The 13,914-nt window shown below is 36.9% G+C and overlaps 1 non-coding gene across 1 annotated transcript; it reads right to left on the bottom strand.

Moving 5' to 3' along the window:
* Positions 1 to 7,865: 7,865 nt before the first annotated feature.
* Positions 7,866 to 7,972, bottom strand: LOC141694971 (small nucleolar RNA R71). Its single transcript, XR_012564248.1, has one exon. It is a non-coding gene; the product is annotated as a small nucleolar RNA R71 (small nucleolar RNA).
* Positions 7,973 to 13,914: the final 5,942 nt, after the last annotated feature.

A 13,914-nucleotide genomic window follows, 5' to 3' on the forward strand; every position in this document is an offset into this window, starting at 1 on the left:
ATCTTCCAACAGCAACAACTGAAACCAAAAACTCAATACAATTCAGTTAGCAAAGGTGGCTACAAAACTGGATCTGTGGACAAATCAAAGATAAGGTGTTTCAATTGTGATGAGTTGGGTCACTTTGTTACTGAATGTTGAAAGCCTAAAAAGGTGAAGAAGGATAAAGCTTACTTGGAACTGGAAGCAAAGTATGAAGCTCTCTTGAAGATACAGTCTGGGAAAAGCATATATTGTAGAAGGAAAGAGTTTGGATGATACTGATGTTGATGAGGAGGATGTAGAAGTTGGAAACTATGCACTAATGGCTTTTGAGCATGGAGAAACATCCCCTTCAAAATCAAAGGTACTAACTCTAACCACTATTGATTTAAATGCTAGTCAATATAAGGAGTCTGTAGAAAAGATGAGTGCGGAGATGTTTCATATACACATTAGTTTGGTAGCAGCTACCGAGGAAGTCAGTAGGCTAACAAAAGCTAATAAGAAGCTTCAGAGTGAGAAGCAAAAGATGGATCTGCTGATTGTGGAGCTTGAGTCAATCAAGCAAGAAAATGAATATTTGAAAAATAAGCTGAAGTGTGCCAATGAGATTGAAGCTGTGTTAAGAGAGAAGATTGAAAAGAATGAGGTGAAACCGAAATCATTCAGGAATGCATCTGAGTTGGTTGGTCAGTACCATGAGAAGAACAAGTCATGTGCTAACATAGCTATTGGTCTTAATTATAATGCTTTGAATAGCAACAAGAAAGTTGTAAGTGGTAAAGGAAAAGCAACTGAAAATGAAGATGTCCCGGCTATGTTGAGAAAGGTTGGTTCACCTATGTTCAAAGCATGTGAAGTAGATTTCAGTGAAGAAGAGTTGATCATAAAGCAAAAAATTATTGATGAAGACAATGAGAAGAAAAATGCAGAAACAACTCCAACTTCCAAAGCTGAAAAGAAGCCCATGGTCAACCAAGATTCCAAGACACCTGTCAAGGAAGTAAAAACTGAAGATGCAAGAAAGAAAAAGAAGAATATAAATGGGAAGATTGGGATAAATAAGAGCAACAATTTTTCTTATGTTGCAGATGCTCCAAGAAAGTAATGTCAAAAATGTGGCTCTGTGAATCATCTAACTCACGTTTACAAAAAGGTTGTTAGTAAGCCAGGAGTGGGAGCATGCAAGTACAATTAAGCAAAAATGAAGATCCCTACTCATTCTATGACAAGTTTGATTGCATATCTTGTAACATGAAATTAATGACAAGTTACCACAAGCTGAGAGTTGATATTAAGGAAATCAATATTGAGTCTTCAGCTAAAAAGGACAATGCACATCATTCAATGAACTCTATTCTTTCTAAATCATCAAACTCTACCTCTATCAAGTCTGTTAACAAGAAGAAAGTACCCAACGCTACTTGGGTTGCTAAACACACTTAATCCTCATTGTGTGCAGGGAAAAGAGAAGAAAGTCATATGGATCATAGACAGTGGATGCTCAAGACATATGACAGGTGATATGGCCCTGCTATCACAGTTTGAGGAAAAGGTTGGCCCATTAGTGACTTTTGGAGACAACAGCAAAGGGTTCACTATGGCATATGGCAAATTGATTTTTGGAAATATTGTCATTGAAGATGTAGCACTGGTAGCTGGTCTTGAAGTGAATCTCCTTAGTGTTAGTCAATTTGCGGACAAAGGATTCAAGGTCTCATTTGAAAAAGGAGAATGCATTTATATCAACAAAAAGACTGGTGAAGTTGCTCTGAAACTAGCAAGGAAGGGAAGCTTATTTGTTGCAAACTTGGACTCATCAAATGAGGATATAATTTGTTTCTTCTACACCAAGGCATCTCTAGAACAAAGCAATCCATGGCACAAGAAGCCATCTCACTTGAATTTCAAGACAATCAACAATCTAGTGAAAAAGGAGTCAGTGAGAGACATGCATAATCTGGAGTTTGCTCAAGATGAAGTCTGTGATGTTTGTCAAAAAGGAAAAATGAAAAGATCAAGTCACAAGAGTAAAACTGTGAATTCTATAAGTGCACCTTTGCAACTTATTCACATGGACTTATTTGGACCAGTTAATGTCCTATCAATTTCAAGAAAGAGATATGCACTTGTGATGGTGGATGACTACTCAATATACACATGGGTAGAATTTATGCACTCCAAAGATGAGACTCCACACATCATAAATGAGCACATTAAGAAGATTGAAAAACAGTCTAAAGATCAAAATTGTGTGAAAAGATTGAGGAGTGATAATGGAACAGACTTCAGGAATGCAACCTTACCTGAATTCTGCAAAGACAAGGGCATTGTTCAAGAATTCTCAGCTATTAGAACACCTCAGCAAAATGTGGTAGTTGAGAGAAAGAATAGAACACTGGTAGAGGTTGATAGAACAATGCTGCAAGATGCAAAGTTGCCAACAAGTTTTTGGGAAGAAACTGTGAACACTGCATGCTATACTCAAAACAGACATCTCATTAACAAGAATCTTGACAAGTCACCCTACTCAATCCTGTCTAAAAAAGCCTATTATAAAGCATCTTCATGTGTTTGGAAGCAAGTGCTATGTTTTGAAGGATAACTCTGAATATGTGGGAAAATTTGACTCTAAAGTTTTTGAAGCAATTTTTCTGGGATATTCATTGGAGAGAACTGCATACAAAGTCTATGTGATTGAACAGTAGATTATAGAAAGCACATATGTTACTTTTGATGATGATAAATGTCCAGGCTTGGAATGCCTTGATGACAATGAAGCTAAAGTCCTTAGATTTGAAAATCTTTAAATTGATAGTGATTCTGAAGATGAAGCTGAAATCAACACACAATAGATAATGGATGAAGAGGCTACTGGATAAGTGAACCATAAAAATGGAAGCTCATCTCAAACACTTGAATTTGATAGCACAAACTCAGGGGAAGGAAGAGAAGAAAGTACTGCAAGTCATGCCAATGGTGAAGGAAATGAAGAATGCACAAGTCAACAAACTCATACCAGAAAGTGGGATAGAAGTCACACTAAAGATGCAATTATTGGTGATCCTACTGCTGGAGTGAGGACTAGAAGTGCTACTACTAATGAATGCCTTCATGCATGCCTTCTGTCACAAATGGAGCCTAAGAAAATTGAAGAAGCTCTAATGGACCCTGATTGGATATCTGCTATGCAAGAGGAGCTCAATCAGTTTAAAAAAACCAAAGTTTGGGAGTTAGTTCCTGCACCAAAGAACGGAAGTATAATTTGAACAAAATGGGTGTTCAGGAACAAGATGGATGAAAATGGAATTTTTACCAGAAACAAAGCAAGGTTGGTTGTAAAAGGCTACTCACAGGAGGAAGGAATTGACTATGATGAAACTTTTGCTCCAGTTGCAAGACTTGAAGCAATGAGAATTTTTCTTGCATTTGCTACACATTCAAATTTTAAAGTATATCAAATGGATGTCAAGGGTGCCTTCCTTAATGGTGAGTTGGAAGAACAAGTTTATGTGCAACAGCCACCTGGCTTTGAAGATCCAGAATTTCCAAATTTTGTATACAAGCTACTCAAGGCTCTCTATGCACTAAGGGAAGCACTTAGAGCTTGGTATGACACACTGTCATAATTCTTAATCAAACATGGATTCACTAGAGGAGCAATAGATAATACCCTCTTCTACAAGAAGTATGGTAATGATATGATCCTAGTTCAGATTTATGTGGATGATATTATCTTTGGTTCTACAAATGAAAAGCTGTGTCAAAGATTTTCCAAGCTTATGGAGAGTGAATATAAAATGAATATGATGGGGGAATTGAGTTACTTTCTCGGACTTCAAGTCATTCAAAGAAGTGATGGAATCTTTATCAGCCAAACTAAGTATGTCAAAGATCTATTGAAAAAGTTTAGGATGGTTGATTGTTCACCTGCATCTACACCTATGTACAACTACAAAGTTGGATAAAGACAAAAAGGGCAACGGTGTAGATATTTCAAGCTATAGAGGAATGATTGGATATTTGTTATACTTAACTACAATTAGACCAGATATCATGTTTGTTACATGTTTGTGTGCAAGATTTCAAACCAATCCAAAGAAATCACATTTGATGGTTGTGCAGAGGATTTTCAGATATTTGAAGGGGACTCCAAACTTGGGATTATGGTATCCTAAGGGAACTGGTTTTGAAGTTGTTGGATACACAGATGCAGATTTTGCTGGATGCAGGGTTGACAGAAAGAGCACTAGTGGAAACTGTCAGTTTCTTGGACAAAGACTTATATCCTGGTATAGCAAGAAATAACAATTTGTGTCAACTTCCACAGCCGAGGCTGAATATATAGCTGCTGGAAGTTGCTGTGCTCAAGTGCTTTGGATTAGAAATCAGCTAATGGATTATGGCCTAGTGTGACACAAAATCCCTATTATGTATGACAATACTAGTGCTATATCTATTGTGGTTAATCCCATTATTCATTCTAGAACATGGTATATTGATGTAAGGTACCATTTTATTAGAGAACATGCTGCAAATGGTACCATTGAGCTCATTTTTGTTTCAACAGAAAAATAATTAGCTGACATTTTTAGTAAACCTTTGGATGAAGCAACTTTCACTACACTTGTAGGTGAAATTGGAATGTTATATTCTTCATCCTAAGGCAAGAACTCGGCTAATGTTTTGTAGCAGATTAATTTCTAGTAAATCAAAATTAATTTGATTTAATTGGAAATTAATTGAAATATGAACTATAAATATTTCAGATTTCTCTGCATATTTATTTTTCATTTTATTTTTCATTCAACTTGGAATTTTTCAGAGTTCTGAGAAAACTGTCTAAATGTTGATCTGCATTTTTAATATGTAAAATTAGCACAAGACAGAAACAAAGTAATCAAAAGTATAGAGAACTGAGTTCTCGATAAGTCTAATTGACTTATCGACAAGTTAGTTTAAGACTTCTCGAGTGAGTTCTCGATAAGTCAATTTTCTGACCTCTCGAGGGACTTCTCGATAAGCTTCATTATGATTTATCGATAAATCATTGTAGAGTTCTCTATGAGTGTCAACTTACAGAGTTCTCTACAAGTACAATTTTAGACTTATAAATAACTCAGAACTGAGATAATTTAATTTAATAAATTATTTTAGTAAAATAATTTTGACAAAATCATTCTAATTTTATTTTGATTTATTCAAATAAAAATTGGACACAATTCAGTCCATTTTGGACAAACTGGGTATTTATTTGACATCTCGATAAATCTTTTTCTAGTTCTTGATAAGACTCAGAAATATGACATATCAATATGTATTTATTTTCTTTAATATGACTTCTCGATAAACAAATTCCAAATATTTATTTTGAGTTCTCGACAAGTCATTTACCTTTTACTATAAATACCCAGATATCTCGACATACACATTTTAACGCCTTCGAGATCTCTAACTGACCTAATTTTCAAATCCAAACCGATTTCTCTCGCTTTTTAAGCTCTTTCTCTCTCATTTTTATTACCCATTTTTTCTTACTCAACAACAATGGCACTCAACAATGTTAGAGCTGATATCCCCAAGAATGGAACTAACTACCTTGCTTTTAGTGATGCTAATCAGGCCCCTGATTCTTTCAAGGGGTTTGTCAAGTTTTTTTCTGAATTATATCTTGCAGGTGCTTTAACTGCTAACCCAATCCTATACTGAATGTTCTGCATGAATTCTGGACAACTGTTGTGGTGAGGACAGTTATGAATGACAACTCTGTATCTATGGTGGTGAATTGCTCAATTAGAGGCCAATAAATTGAGTTCAATGAGTTAGATATGAATGCAGATTTGGGTCTTCCAACTGAAAATCTGGTGGAGGTGCAAGACACTTGAATGTTGGTTTATTGATCCTGGAAGAACTTGCCACCAGGCTCACAATGCCCCTAGCTACAAGAGTTTAGGAAATTTTCTTTCCTAGATTTATTATGTCTACTTTAAATCATAAAGTAGCAGACATACATTTGTTTAATGGTATAGACAGTACAAAAATAGGCAATTGTAAGCAAGTGTCCAAAATTATATTTGGCTCACTTACTACAAAGAACAAGGTAACTGTAAGTCTAAAAATCACTCCATTTATGATGAAGAGGTTTAAGACTTACCCTTACCCCATTGTTAAGTGGCATTTATCTCCACTTAGAACGCTTTATAAAGGCACGAATTGATAGACACAGGGCGGCCGCGCCCAAGTACAGAGCGGTCGCGCTCGGTTTACAGTTTGTCAGGGCGGCTGCGCCGCTTCATAGAGCAGCCACGCCAGGTTGGCTTTTCAGAATCATGTTTGTTGAACCTAATACTCTTGATTACATACTTTGGTTATTTATTCAGTTTATAAAGACATAGCTTATCATACCATGCTTTCATCGAAACCCACGATGATGATGAGTTCGGTTATGAACTAATCGTTATCGTGGGGTTCTAACGGATTTACATATAGATTTTAATAGTTAATTTGTTTCGATATCTTAGTGTGTGGTGATTGGATAATATCATAGTATTGGTTGTGCTTATTCGTCTTATGAGCATCGCGAACTTATAAGATAGCGTGTTAATCTCTATTGAAGCGAAATTGAATATAGGGGTTTAGAACTTGCCATGCTAGCATAGGTTCATGTATTTGTTATGCACGATTCGTAGGTAATTTTAACCATCTTACTTACCCTGTGTAATTACGATAGATAACTTGCGGATTAAACATTTATGTTATCAAATTCTATAGGCATATAGGATCTTAATATAATCGATGTCTATTCAGCTTCTATCTCTTTGATGGATGTCTGGTAGTAGAATATTCGTGCACCGAAAGTTGGTGTTTACTAGCTTTGTGTTATCTGATTAGTTGTCATCATCATTGCATGTTAAGGTTAAGAACAATGACTTTGAATGAAGTAGTAATGAAGTTAAAATCCCATGTTTATCTAATATAAGTAATTCAACCTCAATTCTCTTAGTTAGTGTTAGTTAGTATAATCTCTTAGTTTAATCAAAACCCAAATTGTTATTTGTCTTAGCATTGAACGATAGCCATATCATTGTTGCATAAGTGCATAGATTGAAGTTAACCTAAACCAGTGTCTATGGGAACGAACTAGAAAGAATTCTATATTACTTGTGAAAGCGTATACTTGCGTGTAAATTTAGCGCCTGTTTTCGTCCCAACAATTTTTTGGCGCCGCTGCTGGGGACTCGGTGTTAATTTTTAGTTTATGTGCTTGACATTAGTGGTCGTTAAAGTTCACTGACTCGCATATTTTACTTATTTGCCTGTTGCTTTTTCAGGTACTCTAGAGAGCGTTTATGCTAACGCGTTCTTGATCTCGAAAGAGAACACTAGATAAAGCGGAGGAAGAAGTTGTAGAAGTACTAGAAGAAGTTCTTGTTGAGGAAAAAGTAGAAGAAGAAGTCTTAGTTAAGAAAGTTGAAGAACCAGTGATCGTTGCAATGGGAGAACCAGTAACAAATCCGAAAACTTTGGTGGATTACTCTCAACCGAAGATTAACGATATTCAGTCTAGCATTGTCAGACCAGCCATCGCGGAAAACACTTTTGAAATCAAAGCTAGCACGATTCAGATGGTGCAGAACTCAGTCTAGTTTGGGGGTTCTTCAACGGAAGATCCCAAGATGCATATTAGAGATTTCATCGAGATCTACGATACTTTCAAATTCAACAATGTTTCTGAAGATGTTGTTAAGCTGAGGCTTTTCCCATTCTCCCTAAGGGATAAAGCTAAGTGTTGGTTGCATTCTCTACCACCAGGCTCTATTACTACTTGGAAAGATCTTGCTCAAAAGTTTCTTACTAAATTCTTCCCTATGGCAAAGACAGCTGCAATCAGAAACGCTCTTACTCAATTTGCGCAGCAATCGGGAGAGTCTTTATGTGAAGCTCGGGATCGTTATAAGGAGATTCTTAGAAAGTGTTCTCATCATGGGATGCCTGACTGGATGATTATCAATTGCTTTTATAATGGCTTGGGAGCACAATCTAGACCCATGCTTGATGCAGCATCAGGTGGAGCCTTATGGGCTAAGAGCTATGATGAAGCTTATGAGTTGATTGAACTGATGGCTGCTAATGAATACCAGAACCCTTCTCAGATACTACATCAAGGAAAGGTAGCAAAAATTCTGGAGATAGATGCAGCTACTGCTATAGCTGCTCAGCTTAAGGCATTAATGATGAAGGTGGTTTCTTTGGCTAATTATGGAGTTAGTCAGATCACTAGTGTTTGTGAGCTTTTTGCTGGTGCGCATGAGACGGAGCACTGTGTTATTTCTAGTGAATCAGCTCAATCTGTGACCAACTTTCAGAGGTCACAGCAACCAGTTCCAGCCACCTATCATCCCAATAATCGCAATCATCCTGACTTCAGCTGGAGCAACACTCAAGATGTGGTTCCACAGCCTTATCAGCAGTATGCAATAAAGCAATTCAACCCTCCTAGTTTTCAGCAACCGCAATATGCACCAAGACAACAACTTCAATAATCTAATGAAAAATCTGAATTGGAGGAGTTAAGGTTCATGTGCAAGAGCCAAGTGGTTTCTATTAAGATCTTGGAGAATCAAATTGGGAAGATTGTCAATGCCTTGTTGAATCTACAACCTGGAACACTCCCTAGTGACACAGAAGTTCCAGGCAAGAAGGAAGCAAAAGAGCAGGTTAAGGCAATTACATTGAGGTCTGGGAAGGTTGTGAACCCTAAAAAATCTCAAGTTTTGGAAGATGAAGTTGTGGCTGAAGAAGATGTGCAGAAGGATGCAGAAGTGAAAACAAGGAAGAAAACTGTGGAACACACTCCTTCTGAGGGTAATACATGGGAGAAACTGGTCTATCCTCCACCTCCTTTTCTTAAGAGGTTGCAGAAGCAAAAGTTGGATAAGCAATTTGCTAAATTTCTGGAGGTGTTCAAGAAACTTCATATCAACATACCTTTCGCTGAAGCTCTTGAACAGATGCCTAGCTATGCGAAGTTTATGAAAGGTATTCTCTCTCAGAAAGTGAAGCTCGATGACTTAGAGACCGTTGTTCTTATGGAGGAATGCAGTGTTGTGCTGTAACAGAAGTTGCCTCCGAAGCTTAAAGATCCTGGAAGCTTCACTATTTCTTGCACTATCAGAAACTTGTCATTTGACAAGTGTTTATGTGATTTGGGAGATAGCATCAATCTGATACCTTTGTCTGTCTTCAAGAAGTTGGATTTGCCTGATCCAAAGCCAACATATATGTCCTTGTAGTTGGCCGATCATTTTGTTACATATCCACAAGGCATTCTAAAGGATGTCTGGGTCAAGGTGGACAAACTCATCTTTTCTACTGACTTTGTAATTCTTTATTTCGAGGAGGATAAAAAAATTCCCATAATCTTGGGAAGACCATTCTTGGCTACTGGCCGAATCTTGATTGATGTGAAGAAGGGTGAGCTCACTATGCGAGTACTGAATCAGGATGTGACTTTCAATGTTTTCAATGCCATGAAATTCCCTACTGATAATGAGGAGTGCCTAAAAGTGGAATTGGTCGATTCTGTGGTTACTTCATAACTTGATCAATTGTTAAGGTCTAATGCCTTAGAGAAAGCCTTGTTGGGAAATTCAGATAGTGAATATGATGAAGGTGACCAGCAGTTACAGTATTTGAATGCTTCTCCTTGGAAGCGAAGGCTGGATATGCCTTTTGAATCTCTTGGAATGTCAGAACTCAAAAATGCCGAGGGGCGTCTCAAGCCATCTATTGAGGAAGCTCCTACACTCGAGCTTAAACCATTTTCTGAACACTTAAGGTATGTTTCTTTAGGTGATGCATCAACTTGCCTGTTATTATTGCATCTGACCTTTCAGGTAGTAATGAGGAAAAGCTCTTGAGAATTCTGGGAGAGTTCAAATCGGTAATTGGATGGACTATAGGCGATATCAAGGGAATCAGCCCTTCTTATTGTATGCATAAAATTCTGCAAGAGGAAGGATGTAAGCCGACTGTTGAGAAACAGAGAAGGCTAAATCCGATCATGAAGAAGGAAATTCTTAAATAGCTAGATGCAGAAATCATCTATCATATTTATGACAGTTCTTAGGTGAGCCTAGTTCAGTGTATGCCGAAGAAAGGAGGCATCACCGTGGTCGCTAATGAAAAGAATGAGCTCATTCCTACTCGAACAGTCACGGGGTGGAGAGTTTGCATGGATTACTAGGAAGCTGAACAAGGCCACAAGAAAGGATCACTTCCCTCTTCCCTTTATTGATCAGATGCTTGACAGGTTTGTTGGGCATGAATACTATTATCTTCTAGATGGCTATTCAGGTTATAATCAGATTTGCATCGCTCCAGAAGATCAGGAAAAGACTACCTTCATGTGTCCGTTTGGTACTTTTGCCTTCAGAAGAGTTTCTTTTGGGCTGTGTGGTGCACCTGCCACATTTCAGACATACGTGATGGCTATTTTCTCTGACATGATTGGTCAGAATGTGGACGTGTTCATGGATGATTTTTCTGTGTTCGGGGATTCTTTCGACGAATGCTTGCAAAATTTGGGTGCAGTTCTTAAAAGGTGTGTTGAGACCAATCAGGTTCTCAACTGGGAGAAATGTCACTTTATGATGCAACAGAGCATCATTCTTGGGCACAAGGTCTCTAGTAAAGGTCTTGAGGTGGACAAAGCCAATGTGGGGGTTATTGAAAACCTTCTTCCACCAATTTCTTTTAAGGGGATTCGCAGTTTTCTTGGTCATGTGGGTTTCTATCGGCTGTTGATGAAGGACTTCACTAAAATCTCGAAACCGTTGTGCAATCTTATAGAAAAAGATGTCCCTTTCAAGTTTGATAATGAGTGTCGAGCAACTTTTGAGAGTTTAAAGAAGATTTTGATCACGACATCTGTCATAACTGCACTTGATTGGAATGAGCCTTTCGAAATGATGAGCGATGCAAGTGTAACGCCCCCAAATCTGGGGTCAGGAATCTGGGTCATCACGCAATCCTTCAATCATGTGTAACCTGCATTAACTCGATAATCCAATAATTCCATATCACAGACCCCCAATCTCATACACTCACAAGTTATAGCTTTAGAAATGACGTACAACAAGTATCATCTGTTATTAAAACTCAAATGTACTTTACAGGATCTCAAACAATTATTCATAACCTCTACATGAAGTTACAATAATTATGACTGATATCTTATACCTATCTGATACTCTGGCACACCTGAGACAAAGCTGCCAGGGATTCTCCCCATGACTGCAAGCGACTAAGTCCCACACCGGCATACTGGTTATCTGTTGTGTTGTGTTATTTAAAAGAAAGCAAGAGCGAGCTAAAATGCCCATCATAATAATGTACAGTATAAAAATGACTGTATGATAAACTCACGTAAGACATCATATATGATAATTACGTTTTATTTGAAAATAGTTTTCCTTGGTGATACACACCTTCTAATGAAAACAATCCTTTAGTGGATTTTATTATCCTGCGAATACCTTAATAGTAAACCCAGCGCCTAGGTTCGGGTTATGGTATTGCATCATAATTCCAATTGGAAGAATAGGACATTCATTGGAGCCACCGCATACGATGATCAGTCGTACTACGATAATAGTAACCTTTTTTACTAGTAGAAGAACGACACCTTCGTATCCCGGTTATCACCCTTGCAGCATACGGGCTATGTGTCCTCATTTCGGGTATACACACACATCGCAGGTCTTTAGGTACATATAGTACTGTCTCCTACGGTACCGGTAGTCTATCCAATACACGAAGTACTTGGATCCTACCCCTCTCTTATCCTTTAGGAAATCCTATCATATACTTGGAATCATCGAACTATATCGAAGTTCCCCAAGCGTTTTGCTTGTTGAAAGGCACAGCTTTACCTCAAACATATATATATGTACTCCCGAAAGTTTTCAGAGGAAGTACTAAGGATGTGAGTTGACCGTTGTCAACAGATAAATAAATAAGGGTAAGTTCTTTTTGAAACTATATTCAAAAAATTTAAAATAAGTCGAGATAATATTCTCCGACGATCTGAAATTATTTGAATGATTTTCTGAAAATCAGAAAGTATTTTACATCAGGTTTTATGATATCTAAATCATAAATAAATCCTTTAATAAATAATAAATAATTAAATATTAATCGATAAATAATTAAACCTCAAATGAGTTTACTTGAAAAGAATATTTAAATAATATTCCTCAACTAATTTATGTAACGCCCCCAAATCCGGGGTCAGAGGATTTGGTCGTCACTATGAAACCTCAATCCAAATTAACCTGTTTAATCAATAAACAAATGCCAGCGGAAGATATTTATCATTTATGACCCCAAACTAATCCAAGATCTTTTAAGGTTACAGTTCTAGAAACAAGATATCCAAATTCCACAAATAAATTTTTCTCACTTTCTTTTAAAACTCTTTTCAATAAATTCCAACTCACAACTAAACCCGCTAGTATAACTTCGAAATGAAGTATACTAGGCCCAAATAAAATACACAACTATAATATAATATAATATAAACAACTTTATACAATAAAACTTACACTAGCCCGCAAACCCTGGATCAACCACCTTCCAAAAGCTTCTTCTTTGCTTCCTCGAATTACGCAGCTAAACAGCGCAAGCTAATCCTCACTGGAGGTTAAATTTAAAAACAGGCAAGTATGAGCGGAAGAAATGCTCAGCAAGATCATTATAGTAAATATAGGGTCGTTTGATATAAAACCGACATCTGCATTAGAGCAGAACATTTTTAAAAATCATAGTTGCTGAATCATAAAATTTTAGTTGAGGAACCCCAAAATTGATTCCTTAATTGTATTCAATACCATTTTGATATTCTTGAGCGACATGCTTCAGCAATACTTTGAATCTTGACGAGAATAAAACTCGTAAAAACAGTGTTTACGGAAATATCGTAATCACAATAACATGAAACAATGATTATGGATTGAATCATAAACTTTACTCAAAACCGAACTCTTGAAATTAATACTTATTTTGTTATCATATCAAATTAGATATCACTACGAACTTTGATGCTCACAACATCCCATACTGAAGTCAACACCAATCATCTGTACTAATACCACCTTTGATATTTAACAACAACGTAAGTATAAGCATAAATCAGAATCTGAATCAAAACTGCATTTTACCATTATTCCAAAACAGAAACAGTTGAGAAATTATTTATTCTATGAATATCAAAAATGATATGATAATTTAGATTAAGATCATCCTCCGACGGACGTACTATCACATGCTGATCAGCCCGTGTGATAGCACAAGGTCATGATTCGTAGAAACGTGACCCCAAAAACACGAGTACTCAAACAAAAAGGCATAACTAGCCTGTGGCAAAATGGTGTCATAATATTCATATGGCACTTAGAAATAGCCCTCCGCTGGACCGTCCGTCCCGGTCACTTACGCAATTATGATCCAATCTTAAAACCTTTTATTGAAATGGGGTCATGATACTCGACACCCGAAATAATTTTATTTCCCCCAATTCTTGGGTAGGAATATTCGCAACCAAATCACTTTTCTCAAAATCCAAAGCATTTATAAATCCGATAATTGGATAAGTAAAATCACTTGACTATTCTGAACATAGAATAACAGATGAGTATTTGCATAAACATAATTATTTAATCTAGCGATATGTAAAACATCTATCTATCTTGAACTGAGAATAGGGAAAGCAATACTTGCATGATAAGATTTAAAATAGATATCACTTGAACAATAAGTGATGATAGGGATACTTGCATAATATGAATCAAATTAAACGTCACTTGAATGATAAGTGAGGTTAGTGTACTTGCCTTTGGGTTTTTAGCAGTTAGTCACACTCGCAAAGACGCA

This window comes from Apium graveolens, chromosome 10 (assembly GCF_009905375.1).
Source record: "Apium graveolens cultivar Ventura chromosome 10, ASM990537v1, whole genome shotgun sequence".
Taxonomy (NCBI): Eukaryota; Viridiplantae; Streptophyta; class Magnoliopsida; order Apiales; family Apiaceae; genus Apium; species Apium graveolens.